We start from the raw sequence: 13115 nt of genomic DNA on the forward strand, positions 1-13115 counted from the left end.
CCTTCTCTCTGGCCTGAGTCGGAGGCTGTGGTCGATCGCACACCAACACCATATGTGACAGGATATGGCTGAGTGGTGACGTCAGGCCGGAATGCAGGAAGCAGAACACACAAAGGTATTGCAATCAAAAAGACGCATTGTGCGCCATTTAAATGAATACAAAATATAAACAAAAAGTTCAAACAGAAAACACTTGTTCACAGAGCAAAATAAAAGATTTAAACAAAATAATCACGAACACAAAAAGAAAATAATAAATCCAGGTCAGGCTGGGAAATCGCCTTCACTGTTCCTGTACATTTTTACTTTTAAATTTCTCTCGTTCTCGTACTCTCCTCTGTACACCATCCCAGAACTTAGAGTGTCGCAGGTTTATATACAGTGGCCGAGGGGTATAACTAGTTAGTAATTATTCTATTACCCCTCAGCCACAATCTGCACAAGTTTATTAATTATGTGTGATTCTATTAATTTGTGGGTGACAGGTTTGAAACTACTGGCACATTGAAAGTCCCAGTGTGAAATTTACAGCATGTGCTGATAAACATGTTTAGAATGATTGAAACTGATTACAGCACTGCTGATGGAACTGGATAGTTGCTGTGAAACAAACAACGGACCTATCAAGTACTTGCACCAATGTCTTTATTTGGTAGGAGACCCTAGGTTTCCAGCAATCATAAAACATGAAGCCACTCCCAGCCAATCAAAACAGCAGATTTCAGAACATTCCAGTGCCTTTTGTAATGTCATCTCATGAACAATATCAACTGACAGCAGTTCTAAAGACATGGATAACTAAGAGGTGATATTTGTAATAAATGGTTAATTTATAAACAACATGGTTAAATTAAGCATTCATTATTTCCTGAATGGTACCTCGTAGATGATGGCATTAACTGTGTATGCTGTTCTTTTCTCTCTCCCTAGTGTTATAAGACAGAACTCAAACTACTCTTATGCAATAATAGACAGTAGGGTCATCTGTACATATTGCTCTAGATTCCCACAGCTATTTACTACAAATCCATAATGTGTTATTTTTGTCTGAAGGGTTAAACACTAAATTAATAAAGAAATAACTACTCACAAGCACCTAAGTTAAATGCATTTTGAAAAACTTGCTTTGAGATCTAGCCCATTAACTTATATACAGTGTTATTGAGATTGAGCCCATGAACTTATACAGTGTTTTATCTGTTTTTGAGATCAAGCCCATTAACCAAGCTGCTTATCCACATGGAGCACAAGCAAGTCCAAATTTGTCACTCCCTCTTGAAGGGAGTTATATGTGCATCTGCAAAATTTACCACTACATGTTACACAACATCCTCAGACTGAATATATACCACAATAGTCTGCAGTTTTGTTTTTCACTGGCAGATGGCAGCAGTCCCTTGACAGACCACGTAATCCATATATAAACACAGCTGGATGGCTGCATTTGCTGAGAAAAAAAAAAGATGCTTACTACACAGAATAAGATGAGGGTATTTATTTCTTTGGTGATTTTACAAGGGGTTGTAAGGAACTGATTTATTCTGCTGATGAAGTATACTTCACAGATAATAATGCATATACCCAAAATTGAAAGTAGAAAGTAAGTTTACCACATTAATGATATGGTGTGTTCTAATGACCCTGTATATATGAGGTGATTGAAAAGTTTTCTGATGTGAGTTTGAAGGCGTCTCCTTTGAAATCTATAACACAAAAAATAATTTCTAAAAAGTGATATGACTGCCCGATGACAATTTGGCACACTGTTTTTATAATGCGCCAAATATTTATTATACCGGTTATCATATATATATATATATATATATATATATATATATATATATATATAGTGAACTGGAGACTCGCCATACAGGCTCGCTCAGGTTCTTTTCCCTTCTTTAAACACGACCCAACACACAGGATTGGAAGGAACAGCGCTGTCGCACACTTTTTAAATTACAACAATAAATAAAAACAAAACAAACACCTATCTCTGTTTTGAGCACTAACCAACCACAACTGGAACCTAAACTATTCAACAGGACAGCTAAGCTGTTTACCTGTGAACACAAAAAACCAGAACACAAAAAGGCTTTTACACAGTACCTTTTTTTCTTACGGTTGAAAGCACCATCAACTGGGCCCTCCACACAGCAGCAGCCCTGAGCACACTGGCTGCTTTCTTTAAATACCCTGCACCTGGCTCTAATTTACAATGATCACCAGGTGCAGGGAATAATACATAAAGCAATCAACAGAAATCTAATTAAGTTAAACCAATGTGCATTTGCACATGTTTTTAGGCAGAAAGGAATCTAACCCTCTCCCTGCTATCTTACACATCCTCCCCTTTGTCTTTACAAGACACCAGCCATTTAACGGCCACCTCCCTCAAGTCCACAAATGTAAATTTTCGTCCTCTTTCATAGGCGGGTTTGAGGGTGGGCAGGGACCGCGAACCGGCGACACGGGACCCCACCGGGATGACTGCAGCAACGGACAGAGATCTTCACCTGGTGACCAGCGTAGCAATGTCCAATCACCCAGGGGGAGCAAAGCAGCTAACGGGGAGCACAAGCGACGTCTGGGTGCTCGGGGAGAGTGGAGTAGGGAACCAGGGGCAGAGCTGTGGCCGAATGTGCAGACTCCTGGCCTCCAGGTCTAGCGCAGGGAGGTCTAGGCGTACCGGCAGGGTGTCCAGGAGCAATGGGCAAGGTACCACCCGCAGTAGCGCCGGATTGTATCGCAGGGGTTGTGGTCAGGGCTGTGGCGGAGGTGGGCTCTTCACCTCCTCCCCCTCGTTTGTTGCTTCTCGTTTGGGGCGTCTCTGGGGCCACTTCTTATTTTGCTCAATTTGGGCAGGAGTGTTTCTGTTTAGTTGAGCAATCAGCTCCTTCAAATCCATTTTTATTGTGTTTTAAGTCATAAGGGCACTTCTGACACCATATGTGAACTGGAAACTCGCCACACAGGCTTGCTCGGGTTCTTTTCCCTTCTTTAAACATGACCCAACACACATGACTGGAAGGACCAACGCTGACGCACACTTTTTAATTACAACAATAAATAAAAAAAAACACCTAGCTCTGTTTTGAGCACTAACTAACCACAACTGGAACCTAAACTACACAACAGGACAGCTAAGCTGTTTACCTGTGAACACACAAAACCAGAACACACAAAAAGGCTTTTACACAGTACCTTTTTTTCTTAAGGTTGAAAGCAACATCAACTGGGCCCTCCACACAGCAGCAGTCCTGAGCACACTGGCTATATGGACGTGGACCGAGATTAAATGTTACTAGTGTGTCCACGTCCCTTATTATTATTATTATGTTAATTGTCTTTTAGTTTAATTTAATTTGTTACACATGTCAAAAACGTTGTACAAAAATCTGTACCATGGAGGAATCTAACCTCTCCCTGCTATACTAATGATATATATATATATATATATATATATATATTATATATATATATATATATATATATATATATATATATAAAATTTACGACATTTATAATTGTTATGATATAATTGTAAACAATGTTATTTTGTTTTTTAAATTCTATTGAAATAATGTATTTCCGTTTTTCAGAATGATAAAAATGTGTGTATTTCTAAAAATGAAACCTTTTTTTTTTAAACTATCCAAATTGCTTATTTGAGGGCTAAGAATGAAAAATCTGCAGAAAAAAAAAAAAAAAAAATTTGTTGTGGAAATTGTCAAAATAAATGGGTAGCTGGGTGGTTAATATACACAGTGCTTTTTATCTGTATATTTGAGATCGAGGCCATGAATGTATGCACAGTGCTTTCATCTGTGTTCCTGAGAGCCCATGAACTTATACACAGTGTCTTTTAGCAGAACTGTGTTGTTTTTATTTGGTACATCAGCTGGAGAATTGTAAGTCAGGAAACACATTTAATATGGATTCAGCAGGCTCAGTCTAAGATAAAACCTCAACCCTGCTCATGGACCAGTTTTATCGTTTATATTCAAATCTGTCATCAATATTTCAAAGCACTTACTGTACATATAAAAATTAAACTGTACAGCTCTCCAGCACAGAGCTCAGTGCCAGGGCAATGTATCCATCTCCCGTCTGGCTGTTTGCAGTGACACAAAGATTTATCACTAAGAATTAGGAGTCAGGCATCTTCCTGCTCTGCTTCAGCTGCATAATTCAATCTGCCAGCAAACAGAGGCCTGGCCCTGGGCGAGGCACTCCTTCAAATCAAATGAACCTGGTCTGCTAACATTAGCATGGAGAGATTCAAATAAAAACAGATAAAGGCCACAAGGAACACAACCAACACGACTCACTCTGTTAGTGCTGGACTTTAATAGCCATTTCACTCCTCTATTTCTCGTCTTCACTCCTTCAAATCCATTTCTATTACTTCTATTAGTACTAGAAGAATGATCCCTGGCACTAGCCCCCCTTTCCTGCGTTGAAGATTGTTTTTATTTTAAAATAAAATACTATATATTAAGGACTAAACTTCTTCTTACTGGTACTGAATCAGTTCCTTTGCTATTGTTTAGCTTTGCTCAAATGATCTTGCTGCAATCTAACAAGGGAATGATTAGGTACCAGGAAGGTACAAAGAAAAAAGCAGTATTTGAGTGTAGAAATATCTGTAGAGATGAGCAACAATGTTGAAAACTATTAACAATTAAAGACCAGTATCAGTAAGTTTAAACAAAAATCAACTAAATAGCTCTCTGTTTCAGCACAACACAGACCTGGAGAAAGCTGTGCCCCATCGCCTGCATTCGCTAGACTCCTTCGGAGGGGGAGTGTCTCAATCAGCCACAGGCTCTCACTGACATTCAATTCTATAAGAACACATGTAAGACTTTAATGACTACTTATAAGCCCATAAATAACATTTAAGCTTAAGTATACATCTTATAACTGTATAGGGTGTATTTTGTCTTTAGTTAAAATGTGCTAATGATGAATTTGAGTAAAAAGCTTATAAAAACAACGTAGTACAGCAGTAGGTGTTGAATAAGGGATGGTTAGGGTTTATCTCGTAGTACAGCAGTAGGTGTTGAATAAGGGAGGGTTAGGGTTTACCTCGTAGTACAGCAGTAGGTGTTGAATAAGGGATGGTTAGGGTTTATCTCGTAGTACAGCAGTAGGTGTTGAATAAGGGATGGTTAGGGTTTATCTCGTAGTACAGCAGTAGGTGTTGAATAAGGGAGGGTTAGGGTTTACCTCGTAGTACAACAGTAGGTGTTGAATAAGGGAGGGTTAGGGTTTACCTCGTAGTACAGCAGTAGGTGTTGAATAAGGGATGGTTAGGGTTTATCTCGTAGTACAGCAGTAGGTGTTGAATAAGGGAGGGTTAGGGTTTACCTCGTAGTACAGCAGTAGGTGTTGAATAAGGGATGGTTAGGGTTTACCTCGTAGTACAGCAGTAGGTGTTGAATAAGGGATGGTTAGGGTTTATCTCGTAGTACAGCAGTAGGTGTTGAATAAGGGAGGGTTAGGGTTTACCTCGTAGTACAGCAGTAGGTGTTGAATAAGGGAGGGTTAGGGTTTACCTTGTAGTACAGCAGTAGGTGTTGAATAAGGGAGGGTTAGGGTTTACCTCGTAGTACAGCAGTAGGTGTTGAATAAGGGAGGGTTAGGGTTTACATGATATGGTTTATTTGTTGTTCTTGCACTTGTGGATGTTACAGAATATGCTTCTTATAATACATGTGATATAAAAATAGTTTAATCAGAGGCTGATGTTAGATTGAGCTGTACAGTAGTTATAAAACAAAAACTAGCAGCTAATTGAACTCTAATGTGTTGATTCAGTCCTCACCTGCATTCTGTCTCCCTGTACAATGTGGAAACAGATTGATTCAATCCTCACACTCTGTCTCCCTGTACAGTGTGGAAATAGATCAATTCAATCCTCACACACTGTCTCCCTGTAGTGTGGAAACAGATTGATTAAATCCTCATACACTGTCTCCCTGTACAATGTGGAAACAGATTGATCCAATCCTCACACTTTGTCTCCTTGTACAGTGTGGAAACAGATTGATTCAATCCTCACAATTTGTCTCCCTGTACAGTGTGGAAACAGTTTGATTCAATCCTCACACTATCTCTCTGTACAGTGTGGAAGCAGATTGATTCAATCCTCACACTCTGTCTCCCTGTGCAATGTGGAAACAGAGACATAACAGAACTATGGTTCTGTATTTCACTAATATGCAAACATAAAACTTGAAAAAGCAATACAAGTAAAATAAAACCAATCTGATGTTTCTTTAAGCACAACACCATTAACCACATACAGTAGTTTACAGAAGTATTTACCCCCTACCAATAATGTCACATTTTTTGGAATTACAAATAATGTATGGTTTTTCAAACAAACATCAATCAAAGCTGCAGTGGTTAAACTGAACAGTATTATATGAGGAGGAGGTTAAATGTAAGCAAAACTTGCAAAGAAAAAGTACAAAGTGAAATTTACTGGTTGCATAAGTGCTCAGCTCCTTAAAGTCAGTACTTGGTAGAAGCACCTTTTGCATCAATTACTGCGATTAGTCTTTTTGGATAGGTCTCTACTAGCTTTGCATAGTAGGATGGTGAAATGTTTGCCTATTCTTCACGGGAAAATTACTCCAGTTCTGATAAGTTTTTTTGGTGATCGTCGATGGACTTCAAGTCTCGCCATAAATTTTTCGATTGGACTTTGACTAGTCCACTCAAGAACATTAATTCTATTGTTCAACCACTCCAGCGTGGCTTTGGCTTTGTGCTTCGGGTCATTGTCCTGCTGAAATGTGAATTTCCTCACTTGAGTTTTGTGACTCAAACAGGTTTCGCCTGTATTTTGCAACATCCATTTTCTCCTCTATCCTGACAAGCTTCCCAGTCCCTGCTGAAGAGAAGAATCCCCATAACATGCTGCTGCCAGTTTGGATGGTGTTGACTGGGTGATGTGCAGTGTTGGGCTTGCGCCAGACGTAACGCTTGGAATTTAGTTTAATTTTTGTCTCGTCTGACCACAAAACCTTTTCCACATGTCTGCAGTATCATCTACATGATTTTTTGCAAACTCCATATGTGCTTTAAGATGAGGCTTTTCGAGTAATGGTTTCTTTCTTGCCACCCACCCATATGGGCCATCTTTCTGTAGGGACCGGCTTACTGTTGATGTGTGCACATTGACCGCCATCTCAGACATAGAACTTTGCAAATCTCTCAAGGTCATTGTTGGCTTCAGATTGACATCTTGAACCAGTTTCCTGCTTGCCCGAGTGATCTGTGTAGTGTCTGGGTGGTATTTTCCACTTCTTAATGATGGACTTCAGTGTGCTGAGAGGGATAATCAGTGCCTTTGAATTTTTCTTGTACTCTGCACCGTACCTCTCTACCGCTTTATCCCTGACTTGTTTCGAAAGCTCCTTTGTCTTCATGGTTGCTTTGTTGGATCACTTTGTGAGTTGCAGCTTGAAAGTTGTTATATACCTGAGGGAAATTATCTACAAGTTAAACCACTTTGAGTACACACAAGCTTAAACCATTTCACTAATTTTGTGATATTTCAAACAAATCGTTTGCACCTGAGCTGATTACTTACTTATGCAACTGAGATTAATCTGTTTTTCTCTGTAAATCTTACTTATTTATATTCTATATACATTTTTTAACTTTATGAGTGTGGAATAGTTTGTGTAGATTCTACATGTAAACACTAATTTGAAAGTGTTATGGAGTACACTCAGGTGCTAATACAATGTCAACATTTTGCAGGGGGGGTGAATACTTCTGCAAACCACTGTACATAGGCATAGTAAGTAGGTGCTATTAATTGTTATTTTAACTTTACTATATTTTTGAACAGATACAGATCACGTAATAATAATTTACTTGATCATTACTGTCCCACTCAAGGAATAGTGCCTTAAATGTGGATGAATGCCACCTTCATGCTTGCAGTGTTGTGGCTTGTATACAATGCAGATTGAACCAGCCCAGGGTTCACCTTCAGGCTACAGGGTAATTGTTCCATTAGTCAGAAAGCCCAAGCTTATACATCTTTGGAGCCGGTCTGGGTCCCTTTTAGAAACAATGCATTCCTGTTCAAATGGGGTGATCAGATTTAATATCATAGATCATCTCAGTAAAGCTTAATTGGATTTCAGTGGCAGACACAAAGCATGCTTCATAACTACAGGAAGCAAGTGTCAGTCTGCCCTGTGCCATGCAGCCTGAATAATTGATGTGATAAAATAAACAATATATTAGAAACCATTTGCCTTGAGAGGAAGCCATGCTGGCAGAGTGGCGGAGGGGTGTTGATCAATGATGGAAAGAGATGGATGTGTTTTCGGTAGCATTCCTAATGACATGGCAGTTTAGTAATATTACAGTGTTAATATTTGTACTCATTCTGCATATACTCCATAGGCAATGCAAAGAGTGCACTGTATTACAGGTGTCTGTACTGTGCAAAGCTGTGCAATGATTGAACATGTGTTGTGGCTGTTCATTTTCAGTTTGCTGTCTTTTTATAAATCCTAAAAGTTAATAAATAAACTGAAAAAATGTTTTGTCTAAAAGTTGTAAAGTCTTCAGTGTTTGCCCTCTTTTTCATAGTTTGATATTCACACATTTGCTTCATGTTTGTAATATTGCATCACTAGGTTCTCCATGGCTTGTTCTGTGCCAGTACCAAATTTAGCTCTCTACATTAACTACATGAGCCACAGAATGTGTGGACACACCCTATGCCAGAATACTTAGTGTCAGTCTGCCAGGAGACTTAGTGCAGCCCAGCCAAGAGATTTAGGGGTAGATGTACTAAAGTGTTACTGCTGTCGCAATAGTCGCAAAGCAGTTGCAAACAAGTCGGAAGTCTAGGGTGAAATGTACAAAACATGTGCAAATGTTAGCAACTTTTTAGGGAATGATTTGCGGTAGAAGTTTTTCTTTGTGGTTCAACCTTAGATGAATATGTAATTATGGATGATCCTACATACTTTTGAAAGCACGTTTTAAACAGTCGCAATTTTTGCTGGCATTTCCCAGTCTGTTTTTTCTTGTGCGTTGCCAGTTGTGCTCAATGCATTTTTGAATACCTAATTTTCACTAAAGTCAGGATCTACTTACAAGCCTTGAAAACAAATTTCTATGACATTTACCCTTTTGTTCCTTAGCCACTCCAGTGTAGCTTTGGCTGTATGCTTTGGGTCGTTGTCATGCTGAAAGGTGGACTTCCATCCCAGTTTCAGCTTTCTTGCAGAGGGCAGCAGGTTTTCCTCAAGGACTTCTCTGTACTTTGCTCCATTCATTTTCCCTTCAATCCTGACAAGTGCCCCAGTCCCTGCCGATGAAAGACATCCCTATAACATGATGCTGCCACCACCATGCTTCACAGTAGGGATGGTGTTCTTTGAGTGATGCACTGTGTTGGGTTTGCGCCAAACATAACATTTCCTTTTGGCAAAAAGTTCCATTTTAGTTTCATCAGACCACAAAACTTTTTGGCACATGGCTATAGAATCTCCTAAGTGTTTTTCTGCATACTACAAACTGGATTCAATGTGGGCTTTCTTGAGTAATGGTTTTCATTTTGCTACCCTACAATATAGTGCAGATTTGTGGAGTGCTTGGGATATTGTTGTCACATGCACACTTTGACCAGTCTTGGCCATAAAAGCCTGTAGCTCTTGCAAAGTTGCCATTGGCCTCTTGGTAACCTATCTGAACAGTCTCCTTGCTCGGTCATCCAGTTTTCAGGGACTGCCTGATCTATGCATGGTCTTGGTGGTGCAATACACCTTCCAATTCTTAATAATCGTCTTGACCATTGTCTAAGAGATATTCAAAGCCTTTAACCCACCTCCACTTCCATGGGCGGACTGCTTGTCACTCCCACCTCCACCAGCAGAGGGAGAGTACCTGCTGGTTCTGCCTCCACAACTGTGGGAGGACTACATGCCACTCCCACCTCCACCAGCAAAGGGAGCATGCCTTCTGGTTTCCCCACTGCAGCCAGAAGGGGAAGAGCCCCTGCTGCCTTCACCGCCAGAAGGGGAGGAGGTCCTGCTGCCTTCTCCACCAGAAGGGGAGGAGCCTCTTCCACCTTTGCCAGGAGCAGAGCAGCAGGAGCTGCCTCTGTCTCCACCACCACCAGGTGCAGAGCAGCAGGAGCTGCCTCTATGTCCACCCCCACTAGAGGGAGAGAAGCAGGAGCTGCCTCTCCCTTCATCATTGGAAGGACCAGGGCAGGATGATGCTGGTCCTTAGAAGCCCCTGCATAGGTTGCAGAGGGGAGCATGGAGGAAAACAGTCGGGTCGCAGCGGCTGTGAAGAGGGCTAACCCCAGCACCACCGCTAGTCCAGGCTCTCCTCCTGTAGTCACCTCCCAAGGTTCCGCTGCCGCCATCGCCTTCCGAGGGACCGCTGCTGCCCTGCATCGCACCGCCCAAGGATGCCTGCCTCACACCACCCAAGCATGTCTGCCTCGCACCACCCAAGGATGCCTGCCTCCCACCGCCCAAAGATGCCTGCCTCCCACCGCCCAAAGATGCCTGCCTCCCACCGCCCAAGGATGCCTGCCTCCCACCGCCCAAGGATGCCATGTCCACATCGCCTGGAGCTGCCTGTTGCTCCGCATCGCCTGGGACTGCCTGCTGCTCCGCATCGTCAGGGGCAGCCTGTGACTCTCATATATCCCCTAGGGTTGCCAACTGTCCCGCTTCACCTGGGGTCGCCTAGGGACCTTCTTCGCCTGTGGTCACGAGGGTTCCGTTTCACCTGGGCTCGCTGCCGGCTCCACTTTGCCTGGGGTCGCTGCCAGCTCTGCTTCGCCTGGGGTTGCTACCGGTTCTGCTTTGCCCGGGGTCGGTGCCGGTCTTGCTTCGCCTGGGGTTGCTGCCAGTCTTGTTTCACCTGGAGTCGCTGCTAGTCCTGCAGGACTGCAGGAAGCACTGGGGCTGGCGCCTCAGAAAAGAGGGCTGCCAGCTACAAAGATTGGGGGAGAGATCAGGAGCCACACTTTCATGGCAGGAAGTACGGTGGCAGGAGCCCCACAAAGGGGAGCTGCTGGCCATGAAGAAAGTTGATAAACTAGCCGGCAGTCACACAATTAAAAAACTCGTGCCACGGTATTTAAGACTACAGCTCTCCCTGCTCTAGGTGGGTGTACAGAGGAGAGCAAGAGAGCAAGCGAGAGAGATGAGATATTTAAAAAATAAACATAAGATCAGTGAAGGCAATTGCCCAGCCTGACCAGTTTGTATTTTGTGTTCGAGATTTGTTTTATTTAAAACACATTTTTGCTGTGTGAGCAGTGTCTTTTTGTTTTGTTTAAATATTTTATTTATTTTTTGTCAAATGAAAACGGTGTGCGCTGCGCCTTTGCACTGCAGTTAGCTGTGTGTTATTCTTCTGGCTTCTGACCTGATGTCACCGCAATGCCATTTTCTGCCACAATGACATATTCAGCAACATTTTCAAGTTTTGTGAACCTTTAAAACGTATGTTCAAACATTTATTAAAAAAGCTGTGTAATTCCCAAAGCCTATTTTGCTGCCTTTAATCCCAAAATATTAAACACAGAGGAGAAAACTTTAACTGCAAACCTGAAATGACAAAACTGAAGCTTTTGTGTTTTTTTAAATACACACGGTACATTTCTAGTTCTGTAGTATGTAGAAATTATTTTTTATTTTTAAAACCACAGATATCATCAAATTATTAATAAATGATATAACATCATATATGCCACAGGTGCCTAGCAACCAAAAAAATAAATATTAATAAAAAGCATAGAACACAAAAGACAGTCACAAAGACTTGTCACATAAATATAGGTTATTTTTTTGTACTGAATATCTCTTTGGCTGTTTAAAGTTATGTGCAGAGCTACTCATCTCTTTAAGCATATTACAGTATATAAGTCTACACACCCAGTCTGATGCTGTAAGATGACTGTAAACAACTTGCTAAAGTAGCGATTTAGGGCATGATTCTCTCGTCACCTGATGAGACTCAAGAAACTCCTGAGATTGTAGTTTGCCAATTGTAATGTATTATTACATTAAATAAATGTTCTCTAACAAGTTATTAATGGTTTTTTTAATTTTTTTTTTAATTTTTTTATTAAATATCCTTAAGCCAAATAAAGTAGTGCCATGTATAATTTTGAACTACACACTAAGTTAAGATGAATAAATTAATTTAATTAAAACATGTAAAAGAAAATAAATCTTTTTTATATATAGTGTGCACATTGCCACTGAAAAAAACACACCAGGGTGCAGAGTTGAGATGGCACTGTGTTATTTTTTTGCAGACACACTGAGCAGAACAGCAGAATTTGAGGAATAAAAATAAATTCAATGATTTCAGTAATTTGTTCAAGATCTCTGTCAGAGAGGGGTGGATAATGTGCAAAAGTGTCTTTTTGTGTTTTTCTTTAGAGTTTACAAACCACTGCAAACACATTATTTGAAGTGATACAATCGGGTGAGTGGGCATAAAGATTACATTTTTTTTCTTTTTTTGGAATGTTTTCTGTTTTGTTATCTTTCAGTTCATTTAATTGTTGTTCACCAAATGTTTACTTACTACTTTGGGATTTTTTACAGGAAATTGGTCACTCAGTTTCAAAGTTACAGCTGTACGTCTGTAAGTGATTGTAAGCAAGATGGCTACCAATGCTTAGTTTAAATTCTGTGAGGCAGCGCAGTCATTTAAAATATGTAACAATATATGAACAGCTGGAACCTTGCTCAATCAGTCACATTGCTTGTATCACGTTCTATTACGAGCCCTGGATTATGATTATATTTAGCGTTCAAGTTAAGGTGAGAGAAAGCAATAACTATAGAATTTTATAAAATGGCTTTGATAAATTAAGTGCTGTGATTGGTTGAACAAGATCACATGACCTTGCGGTAATAATTGTCTTACTGCACGGCTATGACATCACAGATCAACTTACTTACCTGATCTGTTAATATTACTACGCCTTAATAGTAACAATTATCTAAACAGTGTTTTTGTAGGTAAAAATGTCAACATACAACTGAAACAGCATTTAAATCTACAATCTGTACAATCTACAATCTGTATTACAGAAA

The sequence above is a fragment of the Polyodon spathula genome, chromosome 13 (genome assembly GCF_017654505.1).
Source record: "Polyodon spathula isolate WHYD16114869_AA chromosome 13, ASM1765450v1, whole genome shotgun sequence".
Lineage (NCBI taxonomy): Eukaryota > Metazoa > Chordata > Actinopteri > Acipenseriformes > Polyodontidae > Polyodon > Polyodon spathula.